We start from the raw sequence: 16,818 nt of genomic DNA on the forward strand, positions 1-16,818 counted from the left end.
CTCGATTCTAGAGATTTTTCAATTTTTTGTTTCTAGGGAAAATTGAACAGCGAGAGGTAATACACGTATCTAGTGGCCAGTCTTTTCTTTTTCATAGGTTACACGGTTGAAGTAATATTGTACATAAATATTTCGGAAACTGATAGTTGATTTATTTAGTAAAGTTGTTCTACTCAGTTTTTCTTTGTGTATGTATCTTTTCAGATGTTTTCTTCTTTTTTCGATATACTTTATTTATAAACAATGCGGAACACGAAAGATGGTAAAATATTTATTGGAATATAACGTCGATTTTGCGATATGGTACGCTTGAAGATATTATGAAAGATTTTAGGAAATTAGCATTAATGTTAACATTTCTTGAGAATGCGATATCTCAGAAGAGATTTTTGTTTCTGATACGATCTTCTCAAATTTCAATATCTCTCGAAAACCTTTTGTTAAATGGAGAAATGCAGAATTATTCTCTAAAGGGGACACGAAGCGATTATCTTACGCAAAATCAGAACGTAGATTCGTACGTAAATATAACCGTTCGCGCGAGCTATAAACTTTCAAGATAAAAAATGAATATTTCCTTCGGAAAATTATAGAAATAATGGTAATTATTATTCGAAAAGTGTGCTTTTTCTTATTAAATACTTTTATGCAATAGTTTAACGTTTACCAGAATGTAAATGATAAAAGAAACTTAGAATATTACTCTTTCCTTTTAATAAGTTGCTATCTATGCCTACCGGAGTAACAAATTACACCAATTAAACGAGACTTAGCTAGAAAACTAATTTTACCGGACTTTCGAATGCAGATATCGCGGCTTGCGTAAATCGGTGTCCTTCCGTCTAATATCGATTCGTGTTCTTTCGCTTTTGTTTGACGTTTCGAATGAAGACTCTGGACATTACTAAATGAAGGCTTGCGGGAAGGAAACAGGGCGCATGCGACCACGGGCTACTAAAGAATAGATCGACACACACGGCCTATTCCGCTAAAAATAGCGCGCATCCAAAATTCAGTAGCATCGATGGTGTGTAAAATAGATGCAAATATTTGCGTGGCCCCCTTTTCCACCGAATTATGCACGCCATTCCCGGCTATTTTCGTGTCCCACCATAACCATCCCCTTGTTTGTGATTAATCGCCGATGCGGTGTACACTTGGTCGTGCTCGACATGGTTTCGCATTATCCGGTCGCACCTAACGGTGTAGATTATATTTCCTATGTGTGTATTGTCGAAAGACTCGCGATGACCGTCTCGTATCAGAGAGAGAGAGAGTGAGAGAGATCGTATTTGAAATTATTGGGTTGGCAACTAACTGGCTGCGGATTTTGTCAATACCACGCATTGACAAAATTCGCAATTAATCCGCAACTAATTGTATCTTCTAAATATCTTCCCGATGATATATAGGCAAATTATACCGAGAAATTCGTCTATTGGGTTAGCAACTAAATAATTGCGGATTTTGCTAACCCAGTAGACGAATTTCTCGATATAATTTGTCTATATATCATCGGGAAGATATTTAGCAAATACTTTAGCAGCAACTAAATAATTGCGGATTTTGCTAACCCAGTAGACGAATTTCTCGATATAGTTTGTCTATATATCATCGGGAAGATATTTAGCAGATACAGTTAGTCGTGAGAGTATTTATTCGATTATTTCAGCTATTTTGTAATAAATTATGATTTGCCAATGCAATGTATATCATTACTTCTCGATTGTTAGGCTGTTACAGCGTTGTAAATGGTCGTGTTAAAGTCAAGTGTGTATAATACAAATCGATCGCCCGTACTTTCCGTAGCCGGTACTTAAAATAGACAAGAATTCCGGTAATTTATTCTGGTCTCGGTTCGCGATAATTGCAGAAAAATGAAACGGCAGGCTGTTCCGCTAGGCTGACGGCGAGTTTTCAATTAAGAAATGTTTTCCGCGGAGAATTGCGGGTCGTAGAAGCTTAGTTTCGTTACAATTAATCGTGCAAATTGGAATTCATGGCGAGCCACCATTCCAGCCCTGGATACCACCAGGACAAGCAACGCGACTCCTTTCACCCGCTATCCCGCCAAAGATACTCCGTCACTTAATTATTTCACCCTGTGGCCGACGCTTTCATGGCAGAACATTAAAATCTTCGCTTTCGGTTCGATATTCCTTAGTTTCAATGATATATCAAGATTAGGGTTCTCTAGCGCGATTATTTGCGAATTAATAATATTAGCGAATTGACGAGGTATACGTAAATTGTGGGTTATGGAGTATTTTTTTGATTATTCCAACTCTTAGAAGCATCATCCCTTAAGTTTTATAATCAATTAACTTATAAGCTCATTCTTGAATATTTCTTGTAATTTTTTAAATATGTTTCTAATATATCTCACGGCGTGTTTCGTAATATAATAAATTTCTTCTAATAATAAACGTACAACATCGTCCCGTGAAAAATAGTGATGGTTGATTGACTGACTATAATTCCCGATCCTCTTCATTCGTTAAAGTTATTTGTCGTATGCGTGGAATTTATTAAGTTTGTATCGGGCCTTGTGAAATATGTAAAGGCATATACATATTTCATAGTTTTATTTAAAACTCGACTCTCGACGGAAAATGTTATTCTGGTGCTGTTTACAACAGCTACCACGTAATATTTACGTTTTCGAATAGCATACAGCGATACAAGCATCCGATAGATCGATTCATTGTATAGGGTCAGCTTTATTTCTTCGTCACCTTTGCAATGTTTATTTTGTGGATTGATATTCGGAAGTTATGTTTACACACGTATTATTCCTCTGTTCTTATACTCCAGTTTATCTTCGACGTATCGTTTTTGCTATAGTCCTTTTGCCATTTCGGATCCAGCGGTTCTTTCATCGCCTAAAAAGCTTTACAAATTTTGAAGGATGTGAACTATCCTCCTGTTACTTTCGTTCTTTCCGAGAAGCTTTTCATTAAAAAACAAAAGGATAAAAAATGTGAATTTGCAAGGAAACATTCAGAGGCAATCAGTTTCCGAAGTATTTTTCGCAAGATCGAAGCAGCTCTTAAAAATGGGAAACTAATCGATTTCGAAACAGCTGTGCATTATATGACCAAAAAAAAAAAAAGAAAAAATTGACTCAGGTTTGAATTTGCATTAAATTTTCATATTTATGGAGAAAAAGAAACGCGAAAGTATTTCGATTCAAAGGACAAGAGCAAATTCACCCTCGAAAACTACGCTAATCGATAGATTGAGAATTTTCATGCATTTACGAGAAGATTGAGGATGCAAAAATATACAGGAAATTCACACGATATGCAAAAATATATAAAACGTCTAAAATATATTGCTTCTTATAACATTTGCTAGATAAAATAATTTTCCACCTAATTCTCATTTTGTTTTAATTATACTGGCAAAGAATAGGAATTCCTAAAAATATCCACAGTCTGCTACTGATCGATCATTTATTTCTTTACTAACGACCGTGCATTCGTTTTCGAATTTTCCAACTTATTTTTCCAAGCAAGCTCGTATCTCTTTGAAAAAGAAGACCACGCATCCTCGGCTTCCATTTACCGTAGGTGGCAACCATATTTAGGGTCCGACGAGTCTAGACATAATTGGTCAAAGCACCTAAAACGAATGAAGCGTACAACTTGTAACCACGAACCGGCAAACGAACCTAATCCGACCAATTTTCTCTTCTACGTCATTAAAATCACTTAAAATGATTTACGTAGTTTCCAACCGCGCTGGCTACCAATTCTTTCGTTTTTCGCTGAATACGCTGCTTCGAATCCAGGTACGTGATTTATCAAGCTGATTCGAACGTCTCGTTTGGCATCGAGCTCGAAAAGACTCGAGGAACGCGTTCAGACGCGCCATTGTCGTGTGGCTATCGAGCAAAGCACGGTCAAGGTCGATTAAAGAACAAAAAGAATGTGTTTCTTTTCTTACGAGAGAGGAAAATGAAAAAAGAAAAGAACGATAGGGCGGTGGCGTGGAGGATATAGTGGTACAATGAAAATGATGTATATATCTGCAAACTCATACAATAAACCGGTGGCGAATGCGGTTCCCTCTGGTATAGTTGGTATAAAAGATGTAATAGTATGGTCGTAAAATTAGACAGAATTTAAAGTTTACGTGTTTCCACCACCGAAATAAATAATTCGAAACATTTTGTGGAAGATAAGGGGGTCGAGATTTCGACTAGTAACTTATCTCTCAGCTTTTTCTTTTTACGGAACTTGAAACAGAATTTGTCTGAAAGTTATCTAAACCTTCCCAAAAAATGTATTGTTATCAAATTTAGAAAATTGAACATTTTGATGGGTTCAGTAATTGGAATTTTAAAGAAGTAAAATCCTGTCTAGTCGAGATTATTAACATATTCTACTGTGTACAGATAAGGCGACTGATAAATGGCACAGTTATATGATTACACGATCGTTTGTAAATTTATCGATTTCCAACTGTTTCCTTACGGATGTAAATCCTCGTTTATAAATTTCATTCTATTCGTAAACACGCGTGTTTATTATTCTGATTGTATCGAATCTATCAAAAATATCCATTGATACCATTTCTTTTTTTTTTTTTATGTAACCAATTTCTCGTTTCTTGCGATACACGCGATAATTCACGATCTCGCGTATACCTCTTCCGCCGACTATAATATTTTAACGTTTTCTCCTCGTGGGAATACACGTAACTTGCATGGAAAGGCGTGGCGGGGAAGGAAATATGGGTAGAAAAAGATCGAGTTGTCCGACGTATGGAAAGAGACCGTCCGGCAAACGGATCAAGGCGAATCAGCTTTTGTGAAACGTCTAAATCGATTTTCTGTGTCGGCTGTGCTTTTCTTCTCTGAACTGAAAATGTGTGTCGGCCGTGCTTGCGGGCTCGTTTCCTCTACGACGAGCTGACGATTCACTTCGTCCTTCTGAGCGAGTCGAGGGCGAACCTTTTCTGGATGAAACGATTCGATGACGTTGGAGATGAAAGGCCGCGTCGTTCTAGATGGTTGCTTGATAAATCCTTGGTTTGCTTTGTGGAATAATATCGGTAGATACGAGTAACTCCTAGTCGATTTTGTTATCTGGGCAAAAATTATAATCGTCGGTGAGCTACGTGAATTATTTCCAAGTAAATACCTTCTAAATGAGATTATCGAGGATCTTTCTTTTTTATTTCGGTTACAAAAGACACCATACTGTTTTTGATATGTGAAAAATCACATGTGTTTTAATCGTAAGTCTTGAGATGAATTAAAAAAAAAAATGTATTTGTAATATCGCCACGTGTGTTTAGTTTGCAACTTATGAATCTGATGTTTCCAAGCAACTCGTGGATTATAATTATAATAGGTATAGGTTCGTAAGATCAAATTTCATCGAGGTTCTTCTTATTTTTTTCAATGAAACTTTATATTTTCCATCTACTACTCTTATGTAAGACATATGAAAATGGATACAGAGATACACAATTATATTATGATCTTCGAGTAATCTCGATATTTTTATATAAACGATACAAAGGTGCGATCTAATTTAGGAAAGAAGTGGACAAATATTAGATTGTCGGAAAAGTTTCTTTTGTTTCATAAGATGATAATATTAGGTCATCCCATAAGTTCGTTCCGTTTTTCGAGCGGTTATATATGTTAAGATTGTTTACATACCTTTCAGTTTCATGAAAAAATGTAATCCCCCTCTCGTTCTACAACTTCTTCCCATTTTTCAAGTGCATTGGTCCCTTATCGCCGTATGTTTATAAATCGACACATGAAATGTATACACAAAAGTCGGCACGAACTTATGGCATGACCTAATAGACGAACAACAATTTCTGTTTTATATTATTTCGTCCTATTTCTATTATTATGTTCGTGCATAATTCAATAAATGAATATAAAACAAAAAACATTGCGCGTCTATTATTCCTGTATAAAACGAAAGAAACTTTTCGGACAACCTAATATAAGAAAAAGAGATGCCAGTGATACAAGTTGTAAGCGTTACAATTTTATAAGGATTTTATTAGAACACCTTTTGCGTAAAAGAATGTCACAGAACACAAGAATCGGAAAAGAAGTAGCTTCGTGTTTTCTCCTTACTGGCACGTTCCTTGTAATGTAATTGAATTTAAAAGTTTAATACAATGCATTAAACTCTGATCGATGTTTCGGGAGAGCAGTTCTACATCCATACAAGGGAATAGAATGTAGTTGAAAAAAAAAATATATATATATATATATCTCTGCGTAATTGGAACTCGATCCACGCGTTTACGTATAATATATCGATGGTATCCGCGATTATAGGCAACGTATTGCCTTTTTTGAAAAACGTACAAATGCATTTCACGTAATGGCTGTACGATTTTCATCGGTGAATATTTCATAAAGCATCGAATGAATATCCCTGACAATAAAAATAAATGAAATACAATACTATTTCATCCTTCTTGTGTTTCAAATTTCGTTTAAATCACCGCCAAATGTTATTATATTTCTATCACCATATGCTCGAATTAGCAAACTTTGCCTTTTATGAAACTAAAAGTTAAGATTGGTATTTCTCCTTGAACTGTAACGGCCAAGATATTTTCAGATCATTTATTTACATTCTCGTTCAAAAATTTGCAGTATCCTCTGCTTTTTGGGGGAAACAAATTTTCTGACATATTTTTTCGAGAAATAAAAATATTATAATTATGTCTCTCGTTTTTACCTATTACACGCGCTCGCTGCTATTTTAAAAAACCTGGGAATTATTTGAAATTCGAATCTATGCATTTTTCAAAATAATGAAAGAGTTGGACGCACGAATAAAAAGCCCAAAAACATCATAATATTAAGCGCCGGTCACAGTTGTAAAAGCTACCATGGAAAGAGAAGGATAAAAATACATAAAAAGCAGAAAATCCATCAGATATCCTGCTTTTGCGCTATTTCGAATTTATTCAGCGAATCGTTGCTGTATGTAAGCTATATTCGATATGGCTGTTTCGTGGTTTTGTAACGTCGTTCTTCAACAATTTAGCAGTAAAAGAATAGCAAAAAAGAAAAAAATCTGCCGAGTAATACCGCTTGCGCTAGGATGAATCAGCGTGATACTTTTTCATTTGAATCGTTTTGTTTCTCGAAATTCATTGTTATTTTCGCCGAAGAATGATTATTAATTTTGTAAAGAGGAATATTCAGATACAAAGAGCGATCCTTTTATCCATGGCGAAAGGAAATAAAATATTGTGTTTTCGTTTGCCAATCTGAACGATAAACAGAAATAATCGGAAATTCTCTGTTAGCATTAATAATCATATTCGTGAAATAAAGCGCAGCTTTCACGGTGAAGAATATCGTAGATTAATTTAAAGTTTATTGTTTTCCTCTTCAAAGTAACAATTTCAATAGCCTTATAGGAAAGTTGATTGTATTAAATAATACGATCTTCGAATGACCTCGTTGCTTAAACGTCTTTTTCAACAGGGGGAAATGGTTTCCTTACAGTCGCCTTTTATGTATTTCGACCAAGTTTCGAAAGAAAAGTCGAATAAATATTGGACGGTGCTTCAACTGTAAAACATCTAAAAGTAGATTCGAACGAGATCCTTTAGTCTTTCACGACCTAGTTAAAACTGTTCGAAACTTCTGAATATAAACTCCCGTCTCTTTTCAGAATAATTCAAATGTTACGCGAAACACTTTACCCTGCTTCAACTCACGATTTTTCAGAAACGCATAGGATAACAGTACATCTTCACGGTTTTAATAATACCAACTGTATTATCGTAAAAATGTTTTAAAGGCTCATAGTTAATATTATATGACATATATTGTTTCAGTGTTTTTTATGGCTTAAAAAGTATGACAAAGAAAAAAGAAAATTTCGATTAAATTTTTCGTTACTGCGAATGATAATAACGACTCAACACCCAGTACTCGCTTCATTGTACGGTGACTATAGTTACTTGCTCACTATCGAGCGTCTGTCTTATACTATTTAACAACGATTCTAATAATTATTTACTGCCGAGTATTCTTTGCATGCTATAAGCAGACTGCTGATGTTTATGCGTTATTGGGAGATTTGAAATTTCAAAAATCTACAGGGTGCGTATAATATGCAAAAATGTATGGGATAATTAATATAGAGCATTTGCTATGGTATTTATAGTAGATGAAACAAATTCTATTTAAATTTCTATTTAATAATCTCTATTATTTATTTACGTTTATTATTCACGTTATAGTACCACGGCAGAGTAATTTACTTATAATTCTCATAGAGAATTGACTGTAAACTACTTCCAAATAAAAAAAAACTTCTTCAATTATGTTCATAAAAACATAAAATTGCATAAACATCAGCAGTCTAATTATAAATAAGTTATATATATACATAAGTCATATACATAAGTTATTATTTTATTTATCTATATTAAATCTTTTCTTTCCGAATCTGAAGATTGTTGACGAGCAATTGACGCGTGTTTCAAATATACATGTCTCAGGTAGAATTAAATTTTGTAATCGAGTCTCGAGTGAAAAATTACCTATAGAAGGTACGTGTTAAACGAAACATTAAGAATCGCTGTTAGGAGTCATACAATTTTCAATATCTAGACGTTTGTAGCATCTGTTATATTACATCTGTTATATTACATCTGTTAGATCGTAGAGTGTAAGCCATGTAACTGTAACTACGTTGATAATTCCATAATTAACACTATGACGACCGATGATGCCACGCTAGTGCCATACGAGTATTGACTACTAGGATACTTATATAAGCGACACATTTTGTGTAACGTAGAACATAGTTACTTTAATACTTGGGTGGTTTACGATTACAAGAAACAAAAGAGAAAGGAAGAAACAAATCGCATTACATGCTGGGGGTCGCAACCAACCGGCCAATAAGGTTACTTAACGAACTAGTTCAGAATCTATTTGCAAGAACAATAGGTAGAACAGTTAGAACAAGCATTGTTAGAATGTCTTCTAATACTGATAGACAGAAATATTGCTACTAGTTAATAATTTCCATCGTGTTTTGTAGCAAATGCGTTTACTGTTCGGAGAAGGAGAGAGAATAAATTTTATAGAAATTGAATATGAAATGGTTGATTAAACGTTCGTGAAGCCTATTTCTTGCGTCAATCATTCGTTTCAATTTGCCGAGTTGCCTAAAATAATAATTCTAATTATGTATTTCGAACGTTTTGCCATATCGCGCGACTGCACGAAACGAATAATTAAAGTACATGTTGCTGTTACTTGAAATATGATTAAACTAGTAACACAGTAATATACAATTTATATTTACACGTCTCGGCGAGCGCGGAGGAAAATATGAATTAAGGAAACAGGTCGGAAGCTTAATATTAATTAATACGACATTCCTACCATGAAAAGATATTTTTTTCTTTCGAAAGAAAGAACAGGAAGGAATTTCACACGTCACGCTTGTTCTTTCCAACCACCCAGTACTTATTAGCGCGATTCAGAGGTAATTCATATCCTGGAAGCCATTCAAAGTTCATCAAATATTAAATATTTTACTGGATATTAAAATCGTTCGAGTAAATAATCCTTTGATCATAACGGCGGTCAAGTCTTTTTCTTTAATATCTCCATGATTTCCATCTTCCCATTCGTGACATTTGTAAACTTTGAAAAATATATTAGTTTAATAACGTAAATTCTATTCCGATCTCTGTGATTGAACAGTGTGCACCCGCGCATTTTCTACTGAATACACGATCGATAGAAATTGTAGGGCGATGAAAAGCAATCAACGAGTTCCAAAATTGTATTAATTATTTACGCCGTAAGTAGAGCAAGGTGCACGAATTTCGTTTCCCGAAAGCTTTTGTAGCATTCACCCAGTACTAAGTCAATCTTTTAATCTGAATAAATTTGCATAATTATCTTGAAAGCTTAGTAACGAAGATACGTAATCAACGTTTTGTACAGGTTTATATAAATTAAATAGTATATATGTATAAGGATGCGTCTTTCAATTGTTAAAAAAGCTGTTCCTTCCAATTTCATCAAGGTTCTTATATTTTTCAATGAAACTTTGTATTTTGCATGCTACCCTTTTGTGTAAGACATATGAAAATGGATACAGAGATACACAATTATATTATGATCTTCGAGTAATCTCGATATTTTTATATGAACCATACAAAGGTGCAATCTAATTTAGAAAAGAAGTTGACAAATATAAGGAAAAAAAGATGCCAGCGATACAAGTTGCGAGCGTTTCAATTTTATAAGCATTTTATAAGGATTTCGTCGCCTTAATTTTATAGTGAAAAAATATTTATCTCATTGGTTTTTTATTTGCCTGAATGTTTTATTATAGAACTACACATACGTAGGACAAAGCATACATCTATACAAGAATCACGTACAAATTTTCGTATTTATGATATAGATGTGCATAGCTCATGACACCATATGAAGCACCGCTGTGCATCCAACTCAGTTTTCTCCTCTCGCGTCGTTCGAAAATTGATTGCCACATCTTGATCTTTTTCACTTTCACTTGATGACTCGATGACGTTCCTAATTTCGTTGCCGCCTATCTACGTAGGGGAGCGAAATTAGGCAAATAAAGCCATTTTTTGATATAATTGCAAGTTTCGATCGATAATTGACGACCAGATTGCCACTTCGTGATGCAAAAATAGAAACAATATGCTACACATTATCAAAAGCAAATGGTAGAATTATGTACTTTAGACGTCGAAGTACGACTTCAGGTATCAAGAAATAATGCAATGCGCTATTTGTTGAAAAAAAAACAATGTTACAGAAAACTCAGGAAACGACGAATTCCTTTGTTCTTGCTGTCACTTAACTAGCAGCGTATCTATTTCAAATTCCAATTGTCGCTTACATGCTGCAGCACTTAACAACAAAGATTGATCAGGAGACGAGATATATCAAGCTATTGTTAACTTATCGTTAACTAATTATTGTGTGCTTTTATATCGTACTTGTATCTATGTTATACTTCGAACATTAACATTGCGCTAGATTATAGAATTATCAATACGATTGTATACTTTTTCTCGGAATTAACGCAATCTTACTGTACAATGTCTGATGTAACACGTAAAACCACCTGCACTAAAACCAATGATTTTCTTCTTGATAATATTTACTTTTGTATCTTAATAATTCACCGAAACAACGAAGCTTCGAATATTATAGAGAGAAATGTTTCTCGATGCTAAAGCCCTGTGCCATGTAGTTTTAAACTACGTATACTCATTTACTTATAATTTCGTATTTCATTGAAAGTTCGATTCAGATAAAAAAAACATTTGAGACGCCTATTCGAGGTTATGCTCCAGTTACTAGAGCGCAAAACTCTACGGTTGGAAAACAAGGTCGGATCGGTCATCTGTTCGCGTAAACTTATTTCGTTATTTATAAAGCGCTCAACTCACTTCCAAAGTGTATTTCCCACGTATTAAATCACACCCTATATACACGAAACTTGTTGTTGTAGTCGTCCTTTCTCCCCCGGTTCTATTTTAACGCGGGTTCGCTTTCTTCTTCTTCTCTCTTTCTTTTTTCCTTTTTTTTTTTTGCTCTGCGCACAAAACACGTGGCGTGTTTACACGCGTACTACGGAAAGCTCATTAATGGGGCCGTAGTACACATTCGAGAGGCACTGGTTCGGTGGCCACACAGTTCATAAGGAACCGGTCCTGTTTACCTTAAAAGCAAATAAAAACCTATCACGGCACGCGTTCCTCGCGCGGAATATTTAGAACCGTTTGTCGGGTAAATATTGTAACACCTGCGCGCAGGTTGACAAAATAGTTACACGATCGGTCGAAATTGGATCTCTTTCGACTCATACGCTTTGTGATTCGTCACAATAATGTAATGGATTTTTGTGTACATATGTGAGAGGAATCAGACGATCGTATGTTATAATATAATAAACCTAATTATGTGAATTTAGGATATATTGAATTTTGTATATTTCTTTCATATATCTTAGAATATCTATATCATCCAGATTGTTTGATAACAATGTTTATTTTTACAAAATATTTTAAATCTCTGTTAATATCACTCTGTTGTTTAATCACACGTTTAGTAGATAAAGTAGCATTTTATACGGGAATTATTTTTTAATATTCATGTTACTTTCATGCCGATAAATTTCCAACAATTTTTACCAATCCACCGTATCTTTCTACCAATCAATGCTTTATTAAACATCGTATCTACTCAACGAATATCGTAATCTATTTTTCCACACAAATTGAAAGCACGGAATAAAGCTAAAAGCGATTTTTTATTATCAAAAAATTACTTTTTTCTCTCCATTACGTTTATCTCCATTCTACTCCCACTCGGTATCGTTTAACTTAATTTTACTTTAAAATGTCGTGATATACGAAGGTTTAGAAAAACATTCATCGTTTTTGATCGGTAAATATCGACTTGCTAGCACGAAAGCTATTGCGTGGTAATGCAAATTTCGTGAGTTAGGTCCTGTGAAATTCATGATACGTTAAGCATACATTGCCGGACTACATTCAACTGATTGCATCAGGAGCATATTCTCGTATCACAATTACCAGCTCAATTCGTTACCACTACGGGTTGCACAGCGACGGACAGGTGGATAAGCAAGTGGTATTCGCGATCGTTTTCGAACGCGATAATATCCGATATCGTAACGCGGCCGATATTTCTCCAATAACAGACACTGGCACAATGAACTTCGAAGATCGTAACAGATGCCATTCAGCCGGCGAAAAATGTACATCTGTTTTTCTTCCTACCAACTGTATGTAGTAAAAGCGGAGGAAACAATTGTACATTATCGTGACTATACGTTTCCTAGTTGGAAACACGATTCATAAATGTAGTTCAGTAGTTCACAGTGTTAACATGTTCATAACAGGTCGGAGAAAAATATCGATTAGAGATTAAGTATTTCTTGCACTTTTGTACAATGTACACTGGCTCTCAAAAGTATTTGAATAGTTATCATAGAATATTTTCTTGCATATATCGCGTATATTATACGCATGAAACATTTGGAAATTTCATCAGCTATGAAACCAATTTAAAAAGAGATATATTGTTGGTGTGTATTATATAGGGTGGGGTAGTAGTGGTGTCGTAGTTCAACCGGGCAGAGGATGATTCTAGGTAAAAAAAAAAAAAAAAAAAATAAGTCGAAAATATAGAACAACATTTTTTCATAGAACCCTTTATTTAAAAATTTTTTTTTGGAAAATCGAGTTTCACATATTTGTCAAGTATGCTTTAACTTGACTAGATACGAGTGAACAATCAACAGGAGATTGTTATACGGGTGAAAACAGGTCAAAAATGTAAAATAAAGTTTTTCCACTAGAAGTCCCATTTTCAGGAAAATAAAGTTTAACATAATTAAACACAAGTTGAATTACGAACTGGTGTGGCTCATACGCTCTCGTTATACATTTTCAAGCTGATCTCTGTGGAAAATGAAGCATCTTGCGAATAAATTTTATTCTGCATTTCTCACTTATTTTCAAATGTAGTTTAAACCTCTGTCGATTATTCATTCTTGTTCAGGCCGGAATTGACCAGATTAAAAATATTTAAGTGTAGTTGTCGAACCTTCAAAGTCGATTTTCTCGAAGACGAAGCCTCGAATGAAAGAGTGCTATACCAAATTTGTTTCTTATTTTTCCACGTAAAATTATCACCTGCCCGGTTGTGCTACGATTACCGCCATACTTTGTATCAAACATTTTGAAATTTCATTGGCACTATAATGAGACGCGACTGTTATTAGTAAAATTTGAAACCAATCCGAAGATTGGGGTTAGGGGGTGAGTGACAAAGATATATTTAATAAAAAAATTAATACTCGGAATGAAGAATGTTCTTAACCCTTTGAGTACTGACTACTCGCGGCCTATGTCGTCCGTACGGACGGCGCGCGTCTAGCGCTGGCGATCGCTGTGGACGGAATACTTTTTCGTTAGACTGAACTCTGTCGATTGACTATTCAAAGCGAAAATCGTAATAAGTTATAGTAATTCTTTTGCACGAGATTAAATGATTTAAGAGCGTTATTTTTTAGTTATTTTTAATTATTTATTATAAACATTGAAATTTACAGTTAACTAGAATTTGGGTAATAAACTAGAAAACTAAATTTAGTAAATATAACACAAGTTAATAATTTAGTTCTGTGTGAAAAATTCAGTGCTTGAGAAAACTAAAAAAACCAGATGTAGAGTTTTCTTACAAGTGGTGACCACTTCAACAATAACGAGGCACTATTGGCATTTGTTTACTGCCGTAAGGAATGCATTTATATTTATTTCACACAAACGTAATAGTATTACTTCTGCGTAGGTGTTCGGAAAAATTGAAAAACCCATACATGCGTCCTTAGCCCATGCCGTGCACTTACAGAAAGCGCATATATATGTCCTTAGTCCACACCGATAGCTTTCGCCAGACACCTATATGCGCCCACAGCACTCAAAGGGTTAAACATATAATTAGTGCTAAAAAATAATCCAACTAAATATCGTGGCTTATTAATACAAGGAATAATTGATCGATACTTTGCCGATTCTCTGTGAAGTATAAGTTTTGTAGTAAATAATTCGGAACTTCTATAATATATACATTTTCAGGTACGTTTCAAATTTTAATTATGGTATATATATATATATATATAATCAATCGTGTCTCGTTATGGAACTCATGAAATTCCAAAATGTTTTATATACCACACAATGATACACACTCGTAAAAGATTTCTATAAATGTGCAAACAATTTCTCGTGATACCATACAGTATATCATGGAATGTTACGATACTTGAATTCCGAATTTTATCTCACGAACGTGTTTTTCGTATTCCGAGAATGAAATTCGAAGAGTCGAAATAAATATTCGAGCAGTACAGAGGAACGCAGCGTGCACTTAGAGAAGCGCTGACGTCAAGCACAAAGTCTTTGTCTGGCCAGTTCATCCGCCTTTCTACGTGTCTCTGTTTTCCCATCCTCGCTCTCCCTCGCTCGGTTCTTTTCTTTTGCTCTTCCTTTTTCTCTGGTTCTCGCAGCCGTTACGGTTACCGTTTTCCGTGGAACCACGCCACGATGAATCTTCCTCTGACCTCTCTCTCTTCTTCTTCTTCTTCTTCCCCTTTCGTCATTATCGTTTGCTTTGGAACCTTAAGTAATTAATAGCATAACGGAGATAACCCTTGTTTGTTCTTGCCAAGCATTTCGCTGTACTGTGTTACACTTTGAGCAGATTTCGCCTGGTATTGCATGAAACATATTTTATACGTATGTAAATAAGAGCATAAACGCGTCAGATTATAATTTATTATTTATAGTAGTTGACTATTATTATTCTTATTAATCGTGGTAATTAATTAGTGGGAGAATCTTTCGAACGACAAAAAGATTTTCGGTAGCGAAAAGAAATTATCAAAGACGCAATGAATTAAAGATAATGTAAATATGCTAATTTTCGTAATCTCCAAATTATATTTTGAAATATTGCCCGTCATTATACTAAGATATTAAAATTATCTTAGTAATTATACGCGTTTTTGGTTTTCATAAAATTGTCAATTTATCAACTATGTTTAAAACACGTACATTTTAGCAGATTCCTTTCGTTTTCAATCCTGTTATATTAAAATCCTCCTCCTGTTTAGTCATAAAGTAATTTTAAAGGATGTACATTCTTGTGGCCCTAGCAAATTCTTCTCGCTTCCAACTATGTTGTATTAAAACCCTGCTGTTTAATCGTAATGTGATATTGAAATAAAAAGTCAATGTAAACGTAGATTCGTAGTCGTATGTTTTCTACACATAATAAATAATAAAATATATTACTGTAGTGGTAATAATTCCATAAAGAAGCAACCTAAAAATTAACGTACGTACACTTTGTTAAAATTCACGTATCTACATGCACCACAAACCAACCCAAATATTTAAATTCTTTTCGGAGCTATTCGGAAACCATATTGCTCGGCTCCATAAATTGAAATGTCGGAAAGATATCTACTTAATTTTAAATTTACCTTATTTATCAATTTACCATCATGTATGTCGTTTTCTAGCGATGACTAACCCTATGGAAGTAAATCATTCGTTACTTGAAAATTAAATATTAACCCCACGCAAATTTAACGATATTAAGGAATAGAAAAAATATGAAGTTGCCCAGACGAACTTTAACACCTACATATGAACGGTAGTATATTTGCAGCTATCCTCGTCGTTGTCTTTCCGTATTTCTCCGGCCATGTGTTTCTTTGGCAACTAGGTTAGCCAAGATTGATAGGGAGGCGACATATAAACACTCTCGTATCTTCAGGTTATAAGTTTAGCGAAGGGAGGTCGCGGATCAGACGTTACGGCTTGGCAAGCAATTTACGAGGGTTTTTGCTTGGAACCGTTTCGCGTCCGCGGTGCAAAACCGCTCGAATTTCGCCCACTGTGTTTCACCGGCGTTACGTACCCGCATTCAGAACAGCCGTGAGATAACCTAAATTTCTTCTTTCACGATCTTCCATTTCTCTGGTATTTACGGGATACGCCGAATTATCCCGGCGAAACGTATTTTTACCTCGTTCTCCGGCCAGAATTTTCAAATTTAATACCCGCCGAGTTTCGTGCGTAGTTGGATTAAAAATTATGCAGTCGGAGAAAATGAACGGGCTGCGATATTTCAGGTGCCTGAAGAGCTTGACGCATGGCCTATTATCATGAGAGTTAACGATAGCTAATATAGAACTTTCTCTGTGACGT

General features: G+C 34.8%; 1 protein-coding gene across 1 annotated transcript in view; it reads left to right on the forward strand.

Moving 5' to 3' along the window:
- Positions 1 to 16,818, forward strand: part of LOC100649959 (ubiquitin-like protein 3) — a 113,265-nt gene that overhangs the window by 1,619 nt on the left and 94,828 nt on the right. The gene's annotated exons all lie outside the window — the stretch shown is intronic.

Source organism: Bombus terrestris, chromosome 6 (genome assembly GCF_910591885.1).
Source record: "Bombus terrestris chromosome 6, iyBomTerr1.2, whole genome shotgun sequence".
Taxonomy (NCBI): Eukaryota; Metazoa; Arthropoda; class Insecta; order Hymenoptera; family Apidae; genus Bombus; species Bombus terrestris.